Source organism: Dermacentor silvarum, chromosome 9, assembly GCF_013339745.2.
Source record: "Dermacentor silvarum isolate Dsil-2018 chromosome 9, BIME_Dsil_1.4, whole genome shotgun sequence".
NCBI lineage: Eukaryota > Metazoa > Arthropoda > Arachnida > Ixodida > Ixodidae > Dermacentor > Dermacentor silvarum.
In genome coordinates, this window is record NC_051162.1 from 98369717 (window position 1) to 98391878 (window position 22162).

The 22162-nt window shown below is 44.1% G+C and overlaps 1 long non-coding RNA gene and 1 pseudogene across 1 annotated transcript in view; both read left to right on the forward strand.

Moving 5' to 3' along the window:
- Positions 1-4804: 4804 nt before the first annotated feature.
- The window catches only part of LOC119464861 (uncharacterized), a 33369-nt gene continuing 16011 nt past the window's right edge, over positions 4805-22162 (forward strand). Inside the window, exon 1 of the long non-coding RNA XR_007463437.1 lies at positions 4805-4877. This is a non-coding gene — a long non-coding RNA (uncharacterized LOC119464861). The remainder of the gene's footprint in view (positions 4878-22162) is intronic.
- On the forward strand, positions 6852-8240 carry LOC119463766 (uncharacterized; annotated as a pseudogene).

Consider the following 22162-nt stretch of genomic DNA (forward strand, 5'->3'; position numbering starts at 1 on the left):
TCTCTAAGCACCCACATCCCCCCAACCACTGCCTTCATCACAGGCCTCCTCCATGAACTGACGAGACTCCTGCTGCTTCTCCTTCCTTCCTCTAATCTTTATCTGCCACTTCCCGACGCTGCGCCGTGCTCTATATTGGGCTGCAGAAAAAAATTTCTGCGTGAGCATTGCTTGTTTGAGCCACGCACCATCAGAATGGGAGGACGCTAAAGCTTCACCTTTAAGAATGGAACGCGATAGCATTCAAAGATGCCTGGCTGCTTATCAGGCTTTTTTCTCGTATATTCAAATTACAATCAGACGCTATCATGTCTGTAGGTTGTGGTTAAGTTATACTTTACTATTTTTCCGACGGATTTTACTTTAAGAAATTAAATTTTTGTCTCACACATTGCGCCACACGGAGGGCGGACCTGTATGGTCGGGGTGGTTCGGGACTAATTTCTCGCCACGGATGCTACGGAGGTTGATGCTTATGCCGAATCTTCTCCAACACGGGCCCCTAATGCTGTTGCGTTACTAAGCATTATTTCCCACATAAAACGAATACTACAGACTCTGCCGAGGTACTATGGAGAAGTTTCTTTACTCATTTTGTATGTGCTTGTTCCTACACGTGCCAGCATTGTAGAGTGAGATTGCGCGCTGGCCATGCCGATGCACGAGTTAGTTTACGCTCCGACGCTGCCTGCTGGTGCGGTGAACCAGGTGAAGCAGTGGGCACTGATGCCCCATTTGGTGATTGCTGTGTAAAGGAACATCGAACGTACACAATCCCAGAAGCTAAAGGTGCGTAGGACAGACTTCGTCTCGCCAGTGGCCCTCGTGCCGACAAAGTCATGGTGGATTATACCTTTCTTGCGCTTTACGGCGCTCTACCTTAAAAATAACATCACTGATTTTCTGGGGGAGCAGTAGGGACCGTAGTTGAGACCAGGCCTACTCTCCAGGAGGAGCGTGCGATGTGGTTTAGACTGCACTACTATTGACATCAGCCCACATTTTTAAGACTGCAGTATCTCCAGGGTTGTCACAAGGAATGATTGTCACGTCTGACGAGTTTTTATCTAGCCTTGAGTTACATGTCTCCGGGATAGGCCCATATTGAGGCTTTTTTTTTGTTTGTTTTTTTACCTGCACTTAGTGCAGGCTCGTGTAGATGAGTGTAGTCCCGGGAAAAGGCTGACTACGTACGCTACGCACTTGAGTCACTGGGCTGTAGCCAATCAGAGCAGACAAAGCATCGTCTTCTGCATTGGCAGACAAAAAGCGCCTTACTCCGCACTTACTGGCTGCCTAATTGCCCTTGCCTGAAACTAAGCGCCAATGTACAAGTTTCCTTATATCAATAAATCCAGAGAAACTGCAGCGAAATGGATAGCAAATGCGCAGTGCATGAAGACAACTTCAATGCGTATAATATAGTGCGAAGTCTGAAACAAACTGCAGCATTTATATGTAAGATTTTATCCTCATGGAAGGTTAGCCCACCATCCTCTGTGACACATGGTCATGCCAGCACTTCGCTACCCTCCTTGCAGTGAATATTCACTATTGTTGCGAGATCAGTACCGATAGTCGCAGACAAAATCACGCTACGCGTTTGCAATGCCAACCTGCTTGTTTGTCATCCGCCGCCTACACTCAACGAAAATGCCAAGTAGAAATCCATTTGCATGCTACACTACAGCTATAAAAAATGGCTTCGTGTACGTGGGCGGCGCTACACTTTTCTACAAGTAAAAAAAAAAAATGGCGACCTCCTACACTAGCTACACTCGTGTAGCCAGTGTAGGTAAAAAAAATAGCCCTGGTACGTTCAGCAAAGCCACACTTCCAGTTCCGGATTTATGCACACGCAGTTAGAAATGAATGAGTGCATCTGAGTTTAATTTCAGCCTTCTAGCACTAATTACACAATGTTTCGTAAGTGGCTCTATACTAACTCGGTGCATTATTTAAGTTCCAAACTTCATGTTGAAGCCTTTTTCATTGTCGTACTTGCAGTTAGCGGGCTCAAATTGTCTAATTTTAATGAAAGTGGCAGCCACATACCCAGATCCCGCAAACCCCAAAAGATCTTAGGTCGCCACACAAAACCTTCTCTTCAAAAAGGGAAATCTAAATTCGTTTAGTGCAAACAAGCAAATATACAATATATACCACCACATTTATAACAGTTAATGTATTACCACGGAATAAACGAATAAAGTTATTTACAGGCTTTATCAATCTAAAATGATTTAGTGTTTCTCATTAGTGTCCCTCTAGGGCGGACTGATGGGCCAATTGATAATTTATAACTTAGTTAACAGTACACTCAATCAAAACAAGCACAGAAAAGAATCAGGGCACCCACAAAGCTCAATTTTTTTTGCATCACTTTTTCGTGTCTGTGTTTCTTCAAGTACGCTGCTTATAACTAAGTTGTACTTCAAGGCAATAATGGAAATGTTAGCAGCAATGCACAGAAATGTTTCAAAGTGTGTTGGGTAAGTAATGCATAAATGCCAATTTCTAAACCTTTATTTTTTTCCTGTGCAGAGGCGTTATTCAAGGTCCGTTCGATTAGCCTGCACCACCGTGAACCAGTTCACGGTGGTTCAAGAGAAGCTCCAGAAATTGTACAGCTCGATTTCTGAGGTGCAGGCACAGCACAACACTCGAACCGAATGCCAATGTACAGATACGGTGCAGGCGTTATGTCCGACTAAAGCGCACAAAGTGTGTAAGTTTGAGAGGTCCTGAACTGCAGGTATGATCGGCTTCCAAGGCGTAAATACACACCACACTTGCGTAGATACACCAGATGTGCATAAGCGGGGTTCTAACGGCGCTTGCACCCGTGCGCTTAGTAGTCTGCTGCGCTACTGCTTCGCACCTGTACGCCTGCACAAAGGCGTCACCGACAGTGGAGTGGGTGCAGCAAAATTGTGAACCAGCCTTTTGTAACGAACAGTGTGGTTCAGCGGGCGCCATTGCTGCAAGCCTGAAACGAATGGAAGGGTGCAATACCTCGTCAACTGGTTCAGGTGGTGCAGGCGAATCGAACATACCTTAAAGCCCTCTCAATTTTCCCCGCTGCTCCGAAAGAACTGAAGGCGCGAGCAATTATAAATTTGGAGACAATGGCGGCCTTGCTATAAGTGGCATGTACCGAAAGCGTCACAAGTGTATTTTACGAACGATGCTGGAAGCTTGCCCAATGTCATGAAAGAACTAAATGTGTCACAAAGTTAACATTCTGAGTGAATAAGGAGCATATTATGCGTGGTACGTGGGCGACATTTTGAGAACATCAGTTAATCACAGCTTTAGCAAATTCTTTGCATACTAGGAATGAAAAATGCACATAACAGCATTTGTGTAATGATTTCAATTATTGAACAAAATTTGTGATAACTGCATTAAATGGCAATAAACAACTTTACAAGTGCCATCTTTATCTTGAAACATTCAGCACATAAAACCGTAATGAAGTGAATGATTACACGCTATTAGTGGAAGCACTGAAATATCAACAATTAACAATACGCATTCACAAAACAGTGATTTATATAGTGTGCTGAAACAGACCTACAGAACTGATTTTGTAATTAGCAGGTAAATACTTGAATGCAGTAAAGAAGCGCTTATATGCAAGAAATAAAACTTACACATATTAATGACAAGACCTCCAAAGATTCGCACACGTATAGAACCTACAGGCAACAAAAATGTGAGTGTAAAGCTCAGCAAAAATAGGGTGTGAGCTAGATGGTAATCCTTGAGCAGAGTTGAAGTGCGAAACTGACACAGGGGACAGGGAACCAGACAGACAAACGCTAATCCAAGTATTTTATTAACCCTTTCACTGCCGGATTTTTTTCTGACTGCTCCTCACCCCCTGCCAGGTATTTTTTTCATGTTGGTTCAGTGGAAATTTCATGCTAGTAATGCACCATGATACTCCACAGGGCATGTGAAGATATTTTCTCAGAATTCATCAGCAGTTATTGAATTTCTTCGTCCGTCAAAGCACGGACGCACGTGGCGTGGTGCCTTGCCATGACTGCTGCGCTCTGCCGAGACGAAGCGACGTAGGTGTAAACACATGCACACTATCTGTTGTCTAAAATTTATTTTACAAGTTCTATGTCTTTAGGTGATCTCTCCATAGATGGCGGGACATGAATGCAATTTTTTTTGCACGAGTTGTCTCGGGAGTGGCAGGGAGTGAGATTAAAAAGCAACACGAGTACACTCGGGAGTAGCAGGGGGTGTGCGAGGGTGGTTTCACGAGTTATCTCGGTAGTGGCAGTTAAAGGGTTAAGAGAAATAACAATATTAATAATAATATTATGAGAATATAAACTGAGGTTTTATGGAGAAACTAAGAAAAACACAAGAACGATCAAATAATGAGAAGTCTCACAACTCAGCACTACTCTGCAGCAAGTGCACTTGGGAAACTCAACTTCTTTTGTCAAAGGCGCACCAAAGTGACCTTTACAGATGAACACTGCAAACATTGAATTTTTTCTGCTTCACCAATCTCTCGTGTGCACTGGCTAGGCGACATAAACATTACCGAGCTTTGTGAAAGTACGAAAACCACTGAAACAGCCTCTCACACTTGTGGATGCGCAGGTGAGCCTTTCTTTAGTACAGACTTTTTCGAGAAGCTTCGAGGGCATGAAGGGCAATGAAGTGGTTTATTGCCTGTGTGGGTGTCAATTCAAAGTATTCTTTGGGGAGAAACTTTGAGATCATGAAGGGCAATGAAATCACATCTTGCATGTGTGGATGCGCTCGTGATTCTTCAGTATGGACTTGCGTGAGAAGCTCCGAGGGCATGAAGGGCACTGATATGGCTTCTCGCCTGTGTGGGTGCGCATGTGACTCTTCAATGTCGACTTGTCTGAGGAACTCTGAGGGCACAAAGCACACTGAAATGGCCTCTCGCCTGTGTGGGTGCGCAGGTGTTGGTCTAGATGACTCTTTCGTGAGCAGCTATGAGGGCATGCAGGGCACTGAAATGGCCTCTCGCCTGTGTGGGTGCGCACATGATTCTTCAGTGTAGATTTGTCGGTGAAACGTTGAGGGCACAAAACACACTGAAATGGCCTCTCGCCTGTGTGGGTGCGCACATGAATCTTCATTGTAGATTTGTCGGTGAAACGTTGAGGGCACAAAGCACACTGAAATGGCCTCTCACCTGTGTGGGTGCGCAGGTGTTTGTTCAGATGACTCTTTTGTGAGCAGGTATGAGGGCATGCAGGGCACTGAAATGGCCTGTCGCCTGTGTGGGTGCGCAGGTGTCGGTTCAGATGACTCTTTTGGGAGCAGCGCTGAGGACATAAAGGGCACGGAAATGGCCTCTCGCCTGTGTGGATGCGCACGTGCTTCTTTAGTCCAGACTTGTCTGAGAAGCTCCGAGGGCACGAAGGGCACTGAAATGGCCTCTCGCCTGTGTGTGTGCGCAGGTGTTGGTTCAGAGAACTCTTTCGTGAGAAGCTCTCAGGGCAGGCAGGGCACTGAAATGGTCTCTCGCCTGTGTGGATGCGCACATGGTTTTTCAGTGTGGACGTTTTTATGAAGCTCCAGGGGCATAACGGACAATGAAATGGCATCTCACCTGTGTAGATGTGTGTGTTGCTTCAGATTAACCTTTTGTGAGAAGCTCTGAGGGCATAAAGGGCACTCAACCAGCCTCTTGTCTGTGTGGGTTGCAGGTGCTTCTTCAGCTTGAATGTTCGCCAGAAGCTCCAAGGTCACAAATGGCATTCAAATGGACGCTGGCATGTATAGAATGTGGTGTGTGCTTCCGATCACGCTTATCTGTCTCATAGGCACAGGAGTCACAGCAGGTGTATCCTTGATGTGACCGCACAATCCGTAGTCGCTGAGCAGCTGGAATGTCTCACGGCTGCACAAAGAAAAAAAAAGGACATGTTACCTTTCACTTCAAAACAAAAATGTAATTACAAAATGCCGAATGAATGAAAGAAGAAACTAGCGCTAAAGATAATTTTTTACTTCATTCAATAAGTATTGATGGTGATTCCAGATCAGATAAGAGAACAGCAGAAAAACCATTTTGATTTGCCCAACATATTTATGCTTGCTCAATGATCAAGTTTGTGAAAACTACACATATTTAGCTTAAAACATGATTTAATTGTAAAACATAGCGAGAGCACTGGGAGTATTGTGTTAGTGTAAGCTGCCATTGCAGCCATGTGCAACAGCCTGAACATTCTGTAACGCAATCATGGGCCTGCTGACCAAAATACCAAGAGCAGCATTTTGTCTCGAACTAGGATTCACCATATTTGTGTTCTGGTAGACTGTTACAGTTTTGAAATTTATTTATCAATACTGCAGACTCGCTTGAGCCTAGGCAGCAGTGAATATACAGAAAATGCATACATCAAGGAACGAAATAACACGAACATGGGACAAGAAAATTACGTAGCTAAACCATCCAACTCATACCGTAAAATTCCGAGCAAGCCCCCCCCCCCCCCTACTTCACTGCTAATTTCAAATATAAGCGCCATTCCGGGAAAGCACCCCCCCCCCCACCTGTCACCGCTCCGCACCGACGTGCAGCAACAGTGGCCTGCCACATCCAGTTCACAAATAAAGTTTCCGTGGGTTTTTCTAATATATATATATATATATATATATATATATTTGGTCTTGCTGGTTTGAACAGAGCCAACTACGGCGACCTGATATGAAGGGCAAGATACGAGAGGGCAGGACTACCGTCATCATCCAATTCAATCCTGCAGCCTGATTGTAGCTACGCGCATGCTACACGCCATTTGTTGTTTTGTGTTTGCTGCGCCTGGTCAGCTATGCCCATGCATTCCTACACGGTGGCCAAGAAAGTCGAGGTCATTCAATGGCATCGTGAAAACGGAAAAAACGTGCACCAGACGTCTCGACATTTCAAGCTCGACCGGAAACGGATACAGGAATGGGAAAAGAATTTCGACAATTTGCTGGAGCAAAACTACGGGAAGGCAAAACTTCGACGGAAGCTGAGTAACGGCGTACCAGTGTTTGGTGAATACGTGGACGATGCGCTCTTTTGAGTTCTTCGAGCGTGAAAGAAGTGCAGGACGTGCCGTTAGCAACCGGTTTCTTTCTGAAGAGGCCGTCAAGATCGCCAGCAGCATGCAGTTGGGAAACTTCGTAGCTTCAAGCCATTATATAAATCGGTGGAAGCAGCGGTTCGGCGTTGCAATGCGCCGCGCTACAAACGAGAGCCAGAAGACGCCGGAGGAATTTTCGGAGGCAGCAAGTGCCTTTCGGTCTTCCGCGAACTCCCTGCGACGGCGCTATGGCTACACTTTGTACAAGATGGCCAATATGGATCAGACGATGGTCCAAATAGACAACCCGGCCAACAAGACCAACAACGTGATCGGCGAAAGCACCTAACACAGGATGTGCCCGGCGAGGCTTCACGGTTTGCCTAGCTGCTTGCGCCACCGGTCACAAGCTCCCAGCCTTCATTATATTCAAGGAGCAAAGCGGGAAAATTCCAGCCAGGGCCTTTGCGAGCCTTCGCATACCAGGTGAGAATAATTTTATTTTATTGATGGGGGCGATTAGTCACAATTTCGCCGAGTTCGTTCTATCACAATGCTGACTTTTTTTCCCACTCGCAATAAATGTTCGTCTCACCGCCACAAAGAACGGGTTGATGACATCGGTGAAGATGCAAGAATGGCTGTCGAGAGTGGTCCCCAAACGTCGACGACGTGCGACGGTTATTGGTACTGGACCAAGCGCCCATTCACAAAACGCAAGCTGCAAAAAATGCCTTCGAGGAGTACGATACCGACGTGCTCTACGTGCCTGCAGGGTGCACGAGCATTCTGCAGCCTGCTGACGTTTATTGGAATAAGCCATTTAAATCTACCCTGCGGCGTTTGTGGGAGCAATATATGCGTGAGGAAGAGCGAACCCCAAAGGGAAACTTGAAGAAGCCGTCGCGGCAACAAGTGCTTGATTTTGTTGCCGAGGCGTGGGCCGCTGTACCCGACGAGACAGTGGCACGATCCTTCAAGGGGTGCGGCATTAGCAACGCACTCGATGGCTCGGAGGACGGCGACCTGCATAGCGGACTGGCAGATGTTGGAGCCGTGGTGCCAGAAGACCGGGCCGGACTTCAAGCGGAATGCTGCAATCTTTTCTTTGCGACTGACTCCGAAGAGCATTTTGATGGTTTTGAAAGTGATTAAGATATATAACAAATCTTTGGACTAAATAAAGTTCAGTGCACTAAAATTTAAAATCCATGCACACTGCCTTTTTTTTCCTGGCGTGAAAATTTCGTCGCCCATCTTGGAATTTTGGTGCCGTTCCGGGATAGCGCCCCCCCCCCCCCCTCAGTTTGCGGCAATTTCGACTTGCTTGGGGAGGGGGGGGGGCGCTTGCTCGGAATTTTACGGTACATACATCCACATTTCTACTACGAACATTGCTCTTAGACAATTCATTCCATTCATTGCCTAATAAATAATGAATGTCTATATCATTCATGGCTTGTAGCTCCAATATCATTCGTCTCAGGTTTTCATGAGCATTCACAGGAGAAAAAGGACACAAGGAAAATGATTTCATAATGTTGGACATTGTCATATTAAATACAAGTTTTAGTCGACTTTGGTGTGCCTCGGCTGGTGAAGAATACTCGGCATCTGTGATGACACACTATTAGTTTTGTAGTGATACCAGATGAAGCTAACTGCTATTCGCTCTACTCATTCTAATTTAGCTGTTTTTTTCTTGCTTAGCGATACCACGAAGCTAATGCATATTTGAGGAGAGGTCTGACACGCATAGCGAACGCTGTAAACTTTACCTCTATGGGGTCTCCTGAAGGCTTGCGACAAAAGTCCCATAATGTTCTCATAGCGCTCACGTAAATGTTTCCAAAGTGCTTGTTCCACCTCATGTGTTCCATTACCATTACCCCAAGGCAATCATAGGCAGAAACATCATTAAGTACAATGTTGCCAATGAAATAGGGAAAGTGTAAAGGTGTCTTCTTGCTGCATACCTTCATAACAGAGCACTTATTGTTCAAGTGCATTTCTCGCTATTCACACCAGCAGCAAACCTTATCAAGGTCATTGCTGAGGCTATTTCGGTTGGCTTTTTGACTTTACTGTCTACATGTGTACCATGAAAAGCTTTATTTCAAATCACAATCAACTATATTTGCTATGTCATTGACATTAATTAGAAAGAGAATGGATCCAAAGACCGTACCACTGACCCCAGTGGTACACCTGACATAACAGGAAGTTTCTGAGAAATACAACTCCTGACCTCGACGTACTGAACACAGTTTTCAAGGCAGGCTCTTACAAAAAGTACAAGTTTGGTGTCTATTTCGACTGCGTCAAGCTCATACAGAAATTTATCGAGGCGCTTTATCGAAGGCCTTGGCAAAGTAAAAAAAATCGCATTTGTTCCTTGTTATAAACGGCAAAATCATGATTTGTGGTAATGAGCAGAGTGACAATCAAAAAGCCTTCCCTAGAACCATGCTGGACTTAGACAGCAAGTTGTTTCCATCTAAGTATTGTTTAAGGTGTGGAAGCGAAGTCAGGACGATTTTACACTTAAAGGTTAGATGCGGAGCTAAAATCGAAATTTTCGCCAATAAAGAAGAAAGCATTATCATTTTGTTTACTTTGCATTCCTAGACATATAAAGGAGCTCATCAAGTTTGGTGGCAACCTGGACCATAGGAAAAAAATTGAATTCTCTTCTTGTGACGGTGGCACGCATTCGCCATTGAGAGCACACATGAAAGCTGTATTCAAGACACAGCCACAAAGTGGGCAAGAAAGCAAACACGAAGTGAATGCTCCCCATTAGAAAGTTTGTTATTCACACATTTTAATGATGGAAGACCATCCAACAAGAGCATACCAGACCGCAAAGTAAAAACTAATAAAGAAAGGCACAATCTGGCTGTGGCATCTTTCTCTCTGAGTGCAGACAAAGGCGCTGGACTGCTCTAATGCTGAAAAAATTGAAGGCGCTTGAAGCAATTGACGCAGAGCAGATTCAAATTGAGGAGGGTGCAACATATGGAGCAGAGCACATTCATTATTCTTTGTCTTAATTAAATAGCGTGTGAGCTCATTTCTTTCAGTTTGCCCTTTTTGCATGAACAAAACCCCCTTTAGGAAATCTATCATTTCCAAACTGCTCCGCCAAAGCCGGCTTTCAAAGTAGTTTCAGGGCACAAATTTTGTCAGGAACAAGATGAGGTACATTATATATTTATTAGCTTTTATAAACACAAAATATTATTGGACATCAGACATATAATGCCAATGAAAAGAAATGAACTGTGCCTCAAAGGGATGACATTGTAACAAAAATGTAATGAAAAACACGCGACTGGCCTTATTCCAAAACCCATTAGGAGATATTTAACAAAACAATTCGCAAGTCTGCATTATCTCGAAAGTGATAGTTTCCTAAGGTGACATGCCTAATTGGTCTGTATGACAGCCATAACTTCTTTTCTATCTGGTATGTACTAATGAAATTTAGAATACGTATTCAAATCAAGAATTTTAAAATACCCGCGCAATAGTTCAAAAATTTATTTTCAGCCCCACAACCCTCTTAAAGCGCCCCTCACCAGCTCTGGCCATTTTGAGCTTACAAGCACAGTGCATAAAATGCGCACTCCTACACACATCGTAAAGAGCTGAAATTTCAAACAAAACGCTGTTTGTTGTTCTCCTCACGGGCCCACGCTCCAAGACCGGCGAATGACGTATATCAACAAGTGCGCCTACGTCCATGTATATGCTGTGACGTTGCTCATAGTGACACGTGACACTTCGAGTATTCAAGGCAACATTTGTTAACTGTATATTCTGTTGCTTCAATAGAAAAATTAATGTTTAGAAAAATCATAGAACACACAAACGAAATGTTGGCGTGTTTTTGTTTTACTTCGCACCACAGCAAGAGAGATGTATTTCCGTTTCATCTGCTTGTTCACACGTCGTGCAGCCGAGCCTGCTGACAAATTATGTAATTTTATACCGCGTTCCAGCGCACAATCACGCTTTATGATCCGCTTGTTTGTGCGGCAATGACTTTATACCTATCGCTAATCGGGTGTTCTCACGCACAGATCGAAATAAGACAAAGCTAGCAAAAAGAAAAAAAGAGCTGGGGCCCATGATGTATGCATCACGCGATTACCCAGCTCCGGCATGGGAGAATGCAGGGAAGGAATTTCGCTTGCGGAGGCTAGATGGGGCAAGAGGAGAGAGTGTCCCTCTTCGCAGTAACGATCGCCTCCTGAAATCATAGGTTCCCGCACTGAAATATTCCTATCTCGGCTATTAATGAACCAATTTGGAACATTCTTGCAGTACAACGCTCCCTAGATGGCACAGAACAATTTCCAGCGTATAACCAACATTTGCTATGTGGCCTGGTGAGGGGCCCTTAAGGGCCGACCTAACTTTGGTATAGGTACAATTCGAGAAGTTTGACACTAATTTTTGTTTCCCAGTTTTCTTGTTATTTCTATAGCACAGCCCAACGGCTCACGCTAAAGCGCGCAAGCTAAGAGCTGCCAGTGTGCATTTCATGCTTTTTTTGTCCTCCTGATTTAGAATAATGTTAACGCCACATTAATGCGTTTGTCATATTATTCGCAACCTTGAGCAAGACGAACGGCACAGTTGTGCAGGCATAAATATTGAGTGGTCTTTGAAGCCATGCCGTATATCACCGCGTTCACAGTAAGTGAAAGGCTTTGCTGTGCTTGGTTGTGTCGCGGACATTTTTGAAGATCTGCCTGTCCAACAACCTTGGTGGCATGGAGGACGACACTGTGTTCGCCAACAGTCACAAACATGCCAGCAGTGAGAAGTAATTGTGCATGAACGATTCCTTTCACCTTATTTCAGGCAGGCAGTAACGATGAATAAAGCCCTGCCACCATCTGCTTGTATGTGTCGATTCCTGTTTCTTCGTGACATCACTTGTGCAAGCAGAACAGGAGTGGTAGCCACTTTCTGCTTCCTAACTGTTGCACAGGAAAGAATTGGTCAGGACAGAAGAAAAAATTTGTTTCGTCCATTAGGCAAAGAAGTGATGAGATACCTGGTGAAACATTATTTGTAGTAAGCCTTAAAGTGTTTCGAGCAGCGTCAAAAATCACCATTCGCAGATACGAGCGAGCAATGTCCTAACAAGAAGTAAAAGAAGTTTGAGTCTTATATTCATTTGTGGAATTTGCACATCTTGGTGGTGAAGTCGAAAGACTCGGCTTTTCTTCCTCCTCTTTCCTGGCCAGACATAGCCCCTGCTCTTGACTAAAACTAGACTTTAGCTTCTTACTTCTGGATTTTTCCAGCTTTTCAAAAGTTTATATTTGGGATACCCCATTAATAGGCCTCATGCTAACCTTGAAGACAAAAGGATGTCAGTGCCATCCAGTAAAAATTATAAAAAGGAGAGTGCTAGAATATGAAGACGAAGTAAACGCACTCAATAATTGTCATTACATGTAAATGAAGATAATTAAGAACCACCTCCACAGCCGGGAAGGCTATGTGCTGGTACACGAAGAAAGCATACACCCACACCAGCTCTATCCAGTATACAGATTATGCAGTATACTGCTTCAAAATATTTGCCGAATAAAGAACAAAGAGCAAAACACACTAATCCTGACTGAAGTCATAATCGGAAAGCTTAGATAGCTTGGAATACATATTTAGCCCCGCTTTTATAGAACAAGCACCATATACGCTGCTTACGCAATTTGGACAATGCTTAATCAGCTCCGAAAGCATTTTTGCATGTTCTCTGAAGCTGTGATCAAAGCTTCTTGTCGTCCACCTAGTCACCGTCTATGATAGCTCCGAAAACAGAGGTTTTATAAGCCGTGCCGGCATCATACACTTCCATTGTAAACCCGGAGGCAATGGAGGCAGTTGAGGCACGGAATGGACGCGTCACCACGTGATCAAACATGGCAGCACCCACGGAATCGCCGCGAAAATGGTCAATACAGATTTTAAATGGGACAATCATAGCAGCTGCTGCCACAATGTTGCTCTCCAGGATCAATATTCGCCACTGATGAAGCATCACCAGAGCAGTTGAGAGGTACAATCCTGGACTGCCAATCTGTTATTTGCGAGTTCAAATCCTCCAGCAGAATGAGAACTTTTCTTTGTAATTTGCTTGCAAAAGATTTTGGGGTTTCAGGGATATGCAGACATCAATACGACCAGGGGAATTATGCATCTCCTTGCGCAATAACATCTTGCACATGGCAGCTCTCATAGCATGCTTTAGTCAAAATGAATTTTCATACACGTCCCTAGAGAAATAGAATCCACTGCTAGCTGCAGAACTGCCAGCACCGCAGTTGAACCAATTAAGGAACGAAATAAGCAAATGTACTTTTAACACATGGCTCAAAATTTAAATATCTGATGAATATGTGATGCATTGAATTACGATAGTTACGCCTCGACACAAAGTCAGCAAAATCGGCACGTCGTTATATCGAAATTTCGCTACACTGAAATTCAACCTTTTGCTAAGTACTGTCACCAACCGATTTTTTTTTTTGTCGGAAGACGCGCGAGGATATCACATTACCCCGTTTTCCCATTCGCCTTTTTCCCTAACATGGGCCAGCATGCCATGAACTTGCATGATAAAGTTTTTTCGATTACATACCATTTGCGGGAAAAGTGTATGTTAAGTTTTACATGCCTCCGCTGGGAACTTGTCCTTTTATTCAGCGAGTCAACGGTAGCATCTCTCCACTTCAGTCATGGAGAGCGAGCTCTCTGTGGTATCCCGAAACCAGCGGGCGACATCCTTTATCGCGCCGATCAAGATAGCTTGCAAGATACTAAATATAACATTATAGACTTGCTGTAAGGAGAGAAGGTGTAGCGTTTAGCACTGCCGATACTCACGCATGTCATTTCCCACATGAAGTAGGGAGCATTGGTCCTGATGACGGCAACATCACGCGGCAAAGCAAATTGGCGCCGAAATACACGTGTGGACAGTACCTCCCTGTGGAACACAAAACAACGGGGCACAGATGATAGTGATGATGACGTAGCCACTGCCCTTTGAAGTAGGCGATGGATCCACGCCTCATGAAGTGACGCCCTCTAGACTTTAAATGCACTATTCTCTAAGGCTGTACTTCTGCAGGTAATACGCTGCGAAAGCCATTTTAAGAGCCGGATACCAGTCATAGAATCGTTCTGGACCCCCAATTCATCACACCCGAGACGATAGAACACTTGCATGGCATTACCCAGCTGAGCTGGAGGTAGCGCGTGCGATCACGGTCGCATTACAACGGGAGCGGAATGCAAAAACAACGCTGTCTTGCCCTGCACCGTCGTGGCCTCTGAGATTTGCTCGCACCTGCCTGCACGTCCAGATCTCGGAGGCCCTAATGCCTCCTTGGTTCCGTGCATTGGTTGCGCATAGAGAAAGCAAACACTTCTTAAAAAAAAAAAAAAAAAAAAAAATTCTTCGCTATGGTTGCACGTTAACGAACCGCACGTGGTTGAACATCAGGTCAGGTGGTGGGAGTCGAAGAACTAAAAAGCGTGTAACGAGCGCGCATGCAACGCCGTACACCACGCATTGCTCCACGTACGAAGCCACGGACGTAGGGCGATCTATCGATCTGGGAATATATTTCCCGTTTTCGCTGGATTCATGCTAACGTGTCATGAGAGATAAACTGCTGTACTTCTGTACGATCAATGCCTCCGTATGATAAACACCATTAACACCTTGCAGGTCGGTGACAGCTGTGCCGTACGTTCCTGCTCTTGAAAACAGAATCCATTTGTGGCATCGATGCATTTGTGGCACGTGGGTACTTCCGTAATACAGCCATGCGGAAAGACGGGAAAGAAGCGGTTTGCTGCAGATATCTGTGTGCTTGAGCATCACAGGGGAAAAAACGCATAATGGCGTTCTACTTTGCTGGCCTCTTCGTCGGCGTGCTGTGGCATCGTCACATCTCTGCGGCGCGCGTTGGCCCGAAAAAAGCCACGACCAGCATACGTGATCTCATAAAAATCAGAGAGGCTAGATGCGCGTAAAGTGTGCTGCCGGTCATCGCCTGTGCATTATTGCAGTGCAGTGAGAATGCACAGATTTGTTTTCAGAAAAGCCGGCAAAAGTAGCGGGGGACCTGCCTTACAGTTTTAACTTGCGGGGTTCGTTATGAACTCCTTTCAACGCTAGAGCACAATACTTGGACAAAGTTACTTCGGACAACGGTATCGCAATGGTATACTGCCGCGATTAAACCTCTGGTCCGATAACTAGGGCGTGGTAGCGCGCCGAAGGTACGGTGTGCCCCCTTCTAGCCACCGTACCGAAGGCGAGAAATGTAAACAAGACAGCAGAATCAGCCACAAGATGGCGGATCAACAACTTCCGGCGTCGCTGAAGGACGTCTGGGCTTCTACTATTCCTTACTTCATAGGCATTTCAGACTTAGTGTCTACCTGAACTTTCCTCCAACTTGTAATGAAGTATTTTCCATTTATTTCATTGAGGTATTTTTTGTATAAAGGAGCATTACAGAAGGACCATTCTTATGTAAAATTTCTGGAGAAGAAGCGAGTAGAAGTATTTGCTGCAGAAAAATTCGGGGACAACTCGCCACGCTGTAATGGATTCCAAGATGTTCACCCAGCCAAGACCGCACGGAACGTCACCCTTCTAGAAAAGCTGTGATTCAAAGCTGATGAGAGTTTTAACTGGTCAGCAGTCAAGACAGGCAAGCGTTGTCTAGAGTACTAGAGGAAAAAATACAGGGTTGCGATATAGCCAGGGTCGTTACAGGTGTAGGTAACTTTACAAGACGAACATTTTAATGAAGGTAAATAATATAGAAATAGACAACATGACTGCAATAAACAAAGTAAAACCTGATTAGCTCAAGCAGGCTAGGTGACTATTTGCCTCCCCTTGTTTCAAAGGGGATGCCATTAGAATTAAATCATTATCATACATTTTCGGTAGCAGTGAAAGATTTTGTCCATTCATTTCTGCCAACCTTGTGCCACTCCTCCATAGCAGGACAGCCAACTGCACTGTCCTGTTAGAACAGCTCCATAAACACTCGTGCTCACCTTTTTCTTTAGTTCAGTCATTTGTGATATCTCCGTATAAAAAGTGATCAACAGTGGTCGAACAAAGGATGCGTCTCTGTAGCCAACGTTTGGACAAAGAAACATCCGTAGAGTGAGCTAGAGATGCTCTCAAGGAAAGCACTTGTTTTGCCCAGACAGTGGCGGCAGTGACATATCCATTGCATGACCGCTGTTCATCCCTTTAAGCCTCAATCTTACGCTGTATAACTCATTGTTGCTTTGTTTTTCAAGGCATTAGGATGTGCACTGTGAAATATAAGGCCTCCGACTGGCATATATTTGCGCTGTTCAGCAGAGCATGCTGATTAGCAAACAAGAAAGTAACATAACAAACAACTATTTAAAACCGCTGAAATTGTTGAGCAAGCTGGAATAGGGATTCAAAGTAGGAAGGGCAGGCATGCAAACACATACAAAAACAGAGCAAAAAGGATGGCATTTGCAAGGTCCATTTTACTCTAGCTGTGTCCGTGTTTACAAGCCTGCCTTCCCTACCACAAATGGCTGGGGATTAGCGAGAATAACACACGTCTCATTTGTTGTGCTGTTGTAACACGAGTGCGATGTTCTTTTCGATTCAAGTATATTTTGGTTAGCTGCCAGCCATGACTTGGTATAATGCGTGCTGCATGCTTCCAGCTCATTTCTATTTCTATAAATTTTGTTCTCAGGAATCAGATTCTCCTGTGACTTACTTTGTCTGAATAATTGCACTCTTGGACATGGGCTGACCGGTAGTCACAAATTCTTGTTGGCTAGCCTTAGTCATTACCTTAGTTGTTTGCATTATAATCCCTAAACTGACTCTTAGGCTTCGCCAGTTGGGATCTTCATTCGTTTGCTGTAAGTCATTTCCACTATTGCTTGACAGGACAGCCCGCGTATTGCATGTGCATAAGTAGCCCTTGGTTATAAGAGAAGGATACTTCAGAGCACGTTACACACATGTTTAAATACTTGGGTAGAATTGCACCTTGCACTGTCTACAAGGCGTTTCATCAGTAACACCTGCAGCCACTATATCTAATCCGTGCCTCTAACTGCTATCTCTGTTTCAGTCGGCACATCTAACGTACAGGCGCCATGTTCTATGTGCACGGAATTGTTCACCGGGGTAAGGGGAAGTTTGCATTGCTTTGGTGAGAAACGCAATTCTCTGGCCGCTCATACCAAGTGTTTAGTTTTGTTTAGTTCAAACAGGTTCTTTCAAAAATTGACTGCAACTGATAACGCAATTTTGCCTCTTTAGGTGGATAACCTGAAAAGGTGGACATTACTTGCACAAGAAATTGTGGCCACCGGGCGGCTAAATGAAAAAAATTCACAAACTTTTTAATGGTTCACTTCAGGGCAAATGTAATTATATTTGAAAGCCATACACTAGGGAAGTCATGCGTGCTTAACAGATGCCCTGAGGCTACTAGCACCACAGTACAGCTTCAGTTTTTTAATTTCAACATGTGCCAGAAAGTGAATTAAAACACTAATTAGTCTTCCTTTTAATTAACTGTCCTTTAAATTGCACCTTGACAGTGCAATTTTTGTGCAAGTAATGTCTACCTCTTCAGATAGTCTACCTAAATAGTCTGAAATGCTAGCTGCGTACATTTTTTAAATGTATCTTCAAACTAAAGGAAAGCATCCTGTGTAGGTGAATAAATTTCACTGCTGCACATAGGGAATATTGCCATGACACAATCATAACCCTCACCATTCAAATGTTTTAAGTAAACAGGTTTAACTTGAAAGAGACAGAACACATACAAAGCTTTAAAAAAAAATCTCAAGCGGAATATTTCAAAATGGGCAATTATTTTTATAACTCGATCATAGAGGTGCTTCGAAAGCACTTGGGTAACAGTCATCTCCCGGAATTTCGGAATGCACTAATGTGTTTAATTTATCTTTTTTTCTCTTTGAGTTCAATACATGAAAATTCAACTGCACTTTCCAGGATCAAAGCTCGGACTAATCAGCCGCTAGGCGATTAGGAATCATAATAAAGCCGTGCAGAAAAGATGGAGAGGAAGCAGAACGTACAAACACCTTATTTAATCTGTCCTTCTAAGATAAAGTATGGAGAATGCTGTGCCTACACCTGGCAGGGTTCTTTCCGTATAATATATATAAACAGTATGTTCCGCTTTTAAGGCAGTAGCGAGTCAGTATTTAACTACCGATTACAGCTGCATTATAATATGAAGGCACATACAGTATTTCTCAAAAAATACATAGCACAGTGCACCTTATGGGCCATTTTTATTGATAAATTAGTGTTGTCCGAGTTGTATCGGTTTTATTACCGGCTAGCATTTCCCTCTAACGATGTATCAAATATGGTGGCATCGAGACGTCCGGCTGGGAGGCCCAAATGACTGAGCGAAAGAGCCTGCGGGCTGGATGACACATGGGTAAGCAGATGTAGGCTGCATTCCCATACTCACTATTGTTGGCTCATTAGGACAGCTAAGCAGACACCGGCCACCTTAAGTCTCGTTGACTATGCACAAGAAAACGTCACATTTTCTTAGGTACTTAATGCAAGGCACATTCTGTTTTCCACCGGTACGAACATGTGTGTATAAATGCAACACCACCATGAGTTTTTCTTGGGCTTTTTCTTTTCAACATGAGGTGAAATAAAGACACAGTGAATGCACTCCAATTCATTCCGTTATTTGGGCTCGAAGCTGTCGTCTTAGCAGCCAAGGCATACTGTCTTCAATGCAAGCCAGAATTGTAACGCCTGCTCAATAGGAAAGTGGAGAAAGGACTCTTTAATGTAACACGTGGTGGTTGATTTTATACAATGACGTGGAAGGATGTCACGTACAGGTTGTTTCACAGGTTGGCCAATACAGGCGTTCCACAACAGTTTTATCCAGGTGGCTTAGTGGCAGCAGTATCAGGTTGACAAGCGAAGCTCGGGCAATGTTCATAGTTTCCCACAGTGATGTTACGATAGCAGCATTGGAAGTACAGATACTGATAGAGGTCTTGCCAGACACATCATGACACAGATAACAAGATACCCAAAAAGTATCTAAGATACATGCATCTTTGATACTGCCTAGCACAGAATGCAACAGTGTAAGCTTTTGTGTAGTGTTAATTATACATTTCAGGTTTTACTTGTAATTGGTCCACCACGAAGTGACTGACAAGCCCAATAGATAGTGCTGCCCTTACAATCTATAAAAACACGAAGACTAAAGTGTTGTATTGCATTTAACTTGCTGTATTTGATATACATTGTTTCAGTTAAAGAGGTTGTAAATGAAGTCCAATAGAAGGCTTTGTTCTTAGCTAACAGTTCAGAGGCACTGTCCTCACAAATGCTAGTTTCTGTGTAAATGTGCTTTGCTAGGGCATCTTCACGGGCTTGTTGATGAACGTTTCCGTTAAATAGGACGATGACCTGCATAAATAGACACGTTTTCTCACAGAGCCATATAAAGGACGAAACCAATGGACCGCCAGTGAAGAACAAACAGTCAAGGAAAGCAGTAGTTGTACCCGTATGAAGACAAGTTCTCTTGCCGCAATGTCGTGTCCACTTGGTAGTTGAATTGTTTGCCTTGGGTGAGGTCAGAATGTGTATTTGTGCAGTGACAAACTTCTGCACGAGCTCAACCACGGCATCTCCAATCAGAGGTCACTTCGCATCTCCCTGTGGCTCTTGTTACTCTACCGCAAGAAGGCTGCCGTTGTCCGAGGTGAGATGCAGGCAGTACTCGAAACATAGTGTTGTATCGAGAATAGTGTAGTGGGTGACCGCAACCTATATAAAGCAGGGGAAAATACCCTGTCGTCCAACTTAGAGTGGATTACTATAGATGTGCTATCTTTGCATATTTTCATGGCATCACAGTTTGAGCTGCAAATTTATTTCATGAATTTCTCAGGAACTGTTTTTAAAGTACAGACGCGCACTGAGCGCAAGTACAATGTGGTGTATGTAGGTGGAGCTGGTGCCGTATTCTTCCTTTGTCACCGAGTGTTGAGGGAAATCTGGTGCTCTCATGCTCTGTGGTTACTGCTTGGCATGAAACCATGCCTAGCTGTACCAGAACTTTCCCGAATGCTGTCGACAGTTCAGCAGTGAAACCATCTTGTCTAACCAGGTTGAGTGCGCAAAAGAAATAATGGTGTACATTTTGTAATGAACATAGCACCAGCGATTACACTGGAATCTATGGTGGGTTATGTAAAATAGTTGACGAGTTTGACCTTTAAACCAGATTTCAACGATTGTGCTCGCCGCTATCATGCTTTGAGTGTCACTTGTTCTGTTGGACATAATTATGCCAAATAAATTCATGACATAATTCATGACTAACAATTTTGCTACTGTGTTGCTTTTGCTTCACTGTCGCTACAATCTGACCCGTATTTATTTATCATCTATGTATTTTACGAGTCTGATGCTCAAAAGGCGCACAGGCAAAGGAGCCAATCCTTACCGTGAGAGGGAGCTTTTGCAAGCAAGGGAAGATGTAAAAATGAAACAAAGTTGGAAACAGTGCGATGATGTTCCCGCACCAGTCCACTGTGATGCTAGGGATGTTTACAGCGTCTAAGGCCAGTTTAGTTTAACTATATATCTGCTGGTAAGAAGTACTAAATTATATACTGCGTTCTAAAAGAACCAAAGACATAACGTGACAGGCTTAGATAACTTTTACATTGCCAGAACAGTCAAAATGTCAACAAATAATTTAAAATTTGTGACGACGCACGGACAACTGAGCTGTCAGCACAGAATTAAAAGACACTGAAAAGGGCAAAAATTATCTTCATTTTCTCCATCACACCTTTTCACTGAATTAACGAGAGTGAGACATTTTGAAATAATTATTTGTTGGTTTAAATTTATTTATAGCATTTCTCACAGTTGAGCTGTATACTTCTTGAAATCCATGTTATTATCTATATTCTAGGAAATGTACAACCTAACACATATGGCCTGTGTAATATAAGCTGGCGCACATGACAGGGGAATAGCGCAAGCCTCTGTCCGGTGAGGTGGGTTTTCAGCCGCCAGTCTTGGGGCACAGACGCTGGCAGTCTACAATGTACCTTCATTGATATTTGACATGCCATCCTACTGCTGCATGCTACTAAGCAAACATTGTGTCTACGAGGACAGTTACTGTTGCCGGGCGCACGGTAAGTGTGTAACATTCAATGCAGCGTTCACTGCACAGACTACACTGAACATGGCCATTGCGTGGCCATTCCCACTGTTCCAAGTGCAGCAGCTTTAATTTACCAGCTGGGATAATTGAAAGCATGTGTACAACAGTGTTCAAAATGGCTAATTATCCATTTTTCACATGCACTAGCTGCAGCATCGTCGTACGAGCTACATCGCTCATCCAATGAAACGTGACTTTTGTATTTCTTGAGCAACAGTTGAGATGCCAGGCATCGCTGGCCGTCGCTGCATCGGCATTCCGTGCCTGTTTTCACCGAGGCTTATGTTATCTGATTATATGACCGACACGAATTGTCTAGAACTTTCTGGAAGACACTGCGGGTACCAGGGATTAATCTGGAACATTAGATGACTCATGTATAAAAGCCGGCGCATTTCACTGATGATCAGATTTTGACGATCGCCGACTGTGTTCGCCGCTTTCGTTGTGCTTCGAGTGTAGCTTGCTTTTGTGGGCACAGCTTCGCCCAATAAAGAATAAGTTACGTCATACGCAGTTTTACGACTGTTTACTTCAGCGTCACTACTACGTGACATCTGGTGGAGGTGCTTTTATGTCCTTGTACCGGACTCCCCCGTCCAGCCATGAGCCAAGCCCAAACCGCCCAGAAGACGTCGACGCCTACCCCGACCAGCGACCTAGCCGTAGGCTATTGAACCTGCTACCGGAGTACGAACCCCTACCCAACAAGACCAAGAGGACAAAAGTCATGACCTCGGCAGCAGCTGCCAT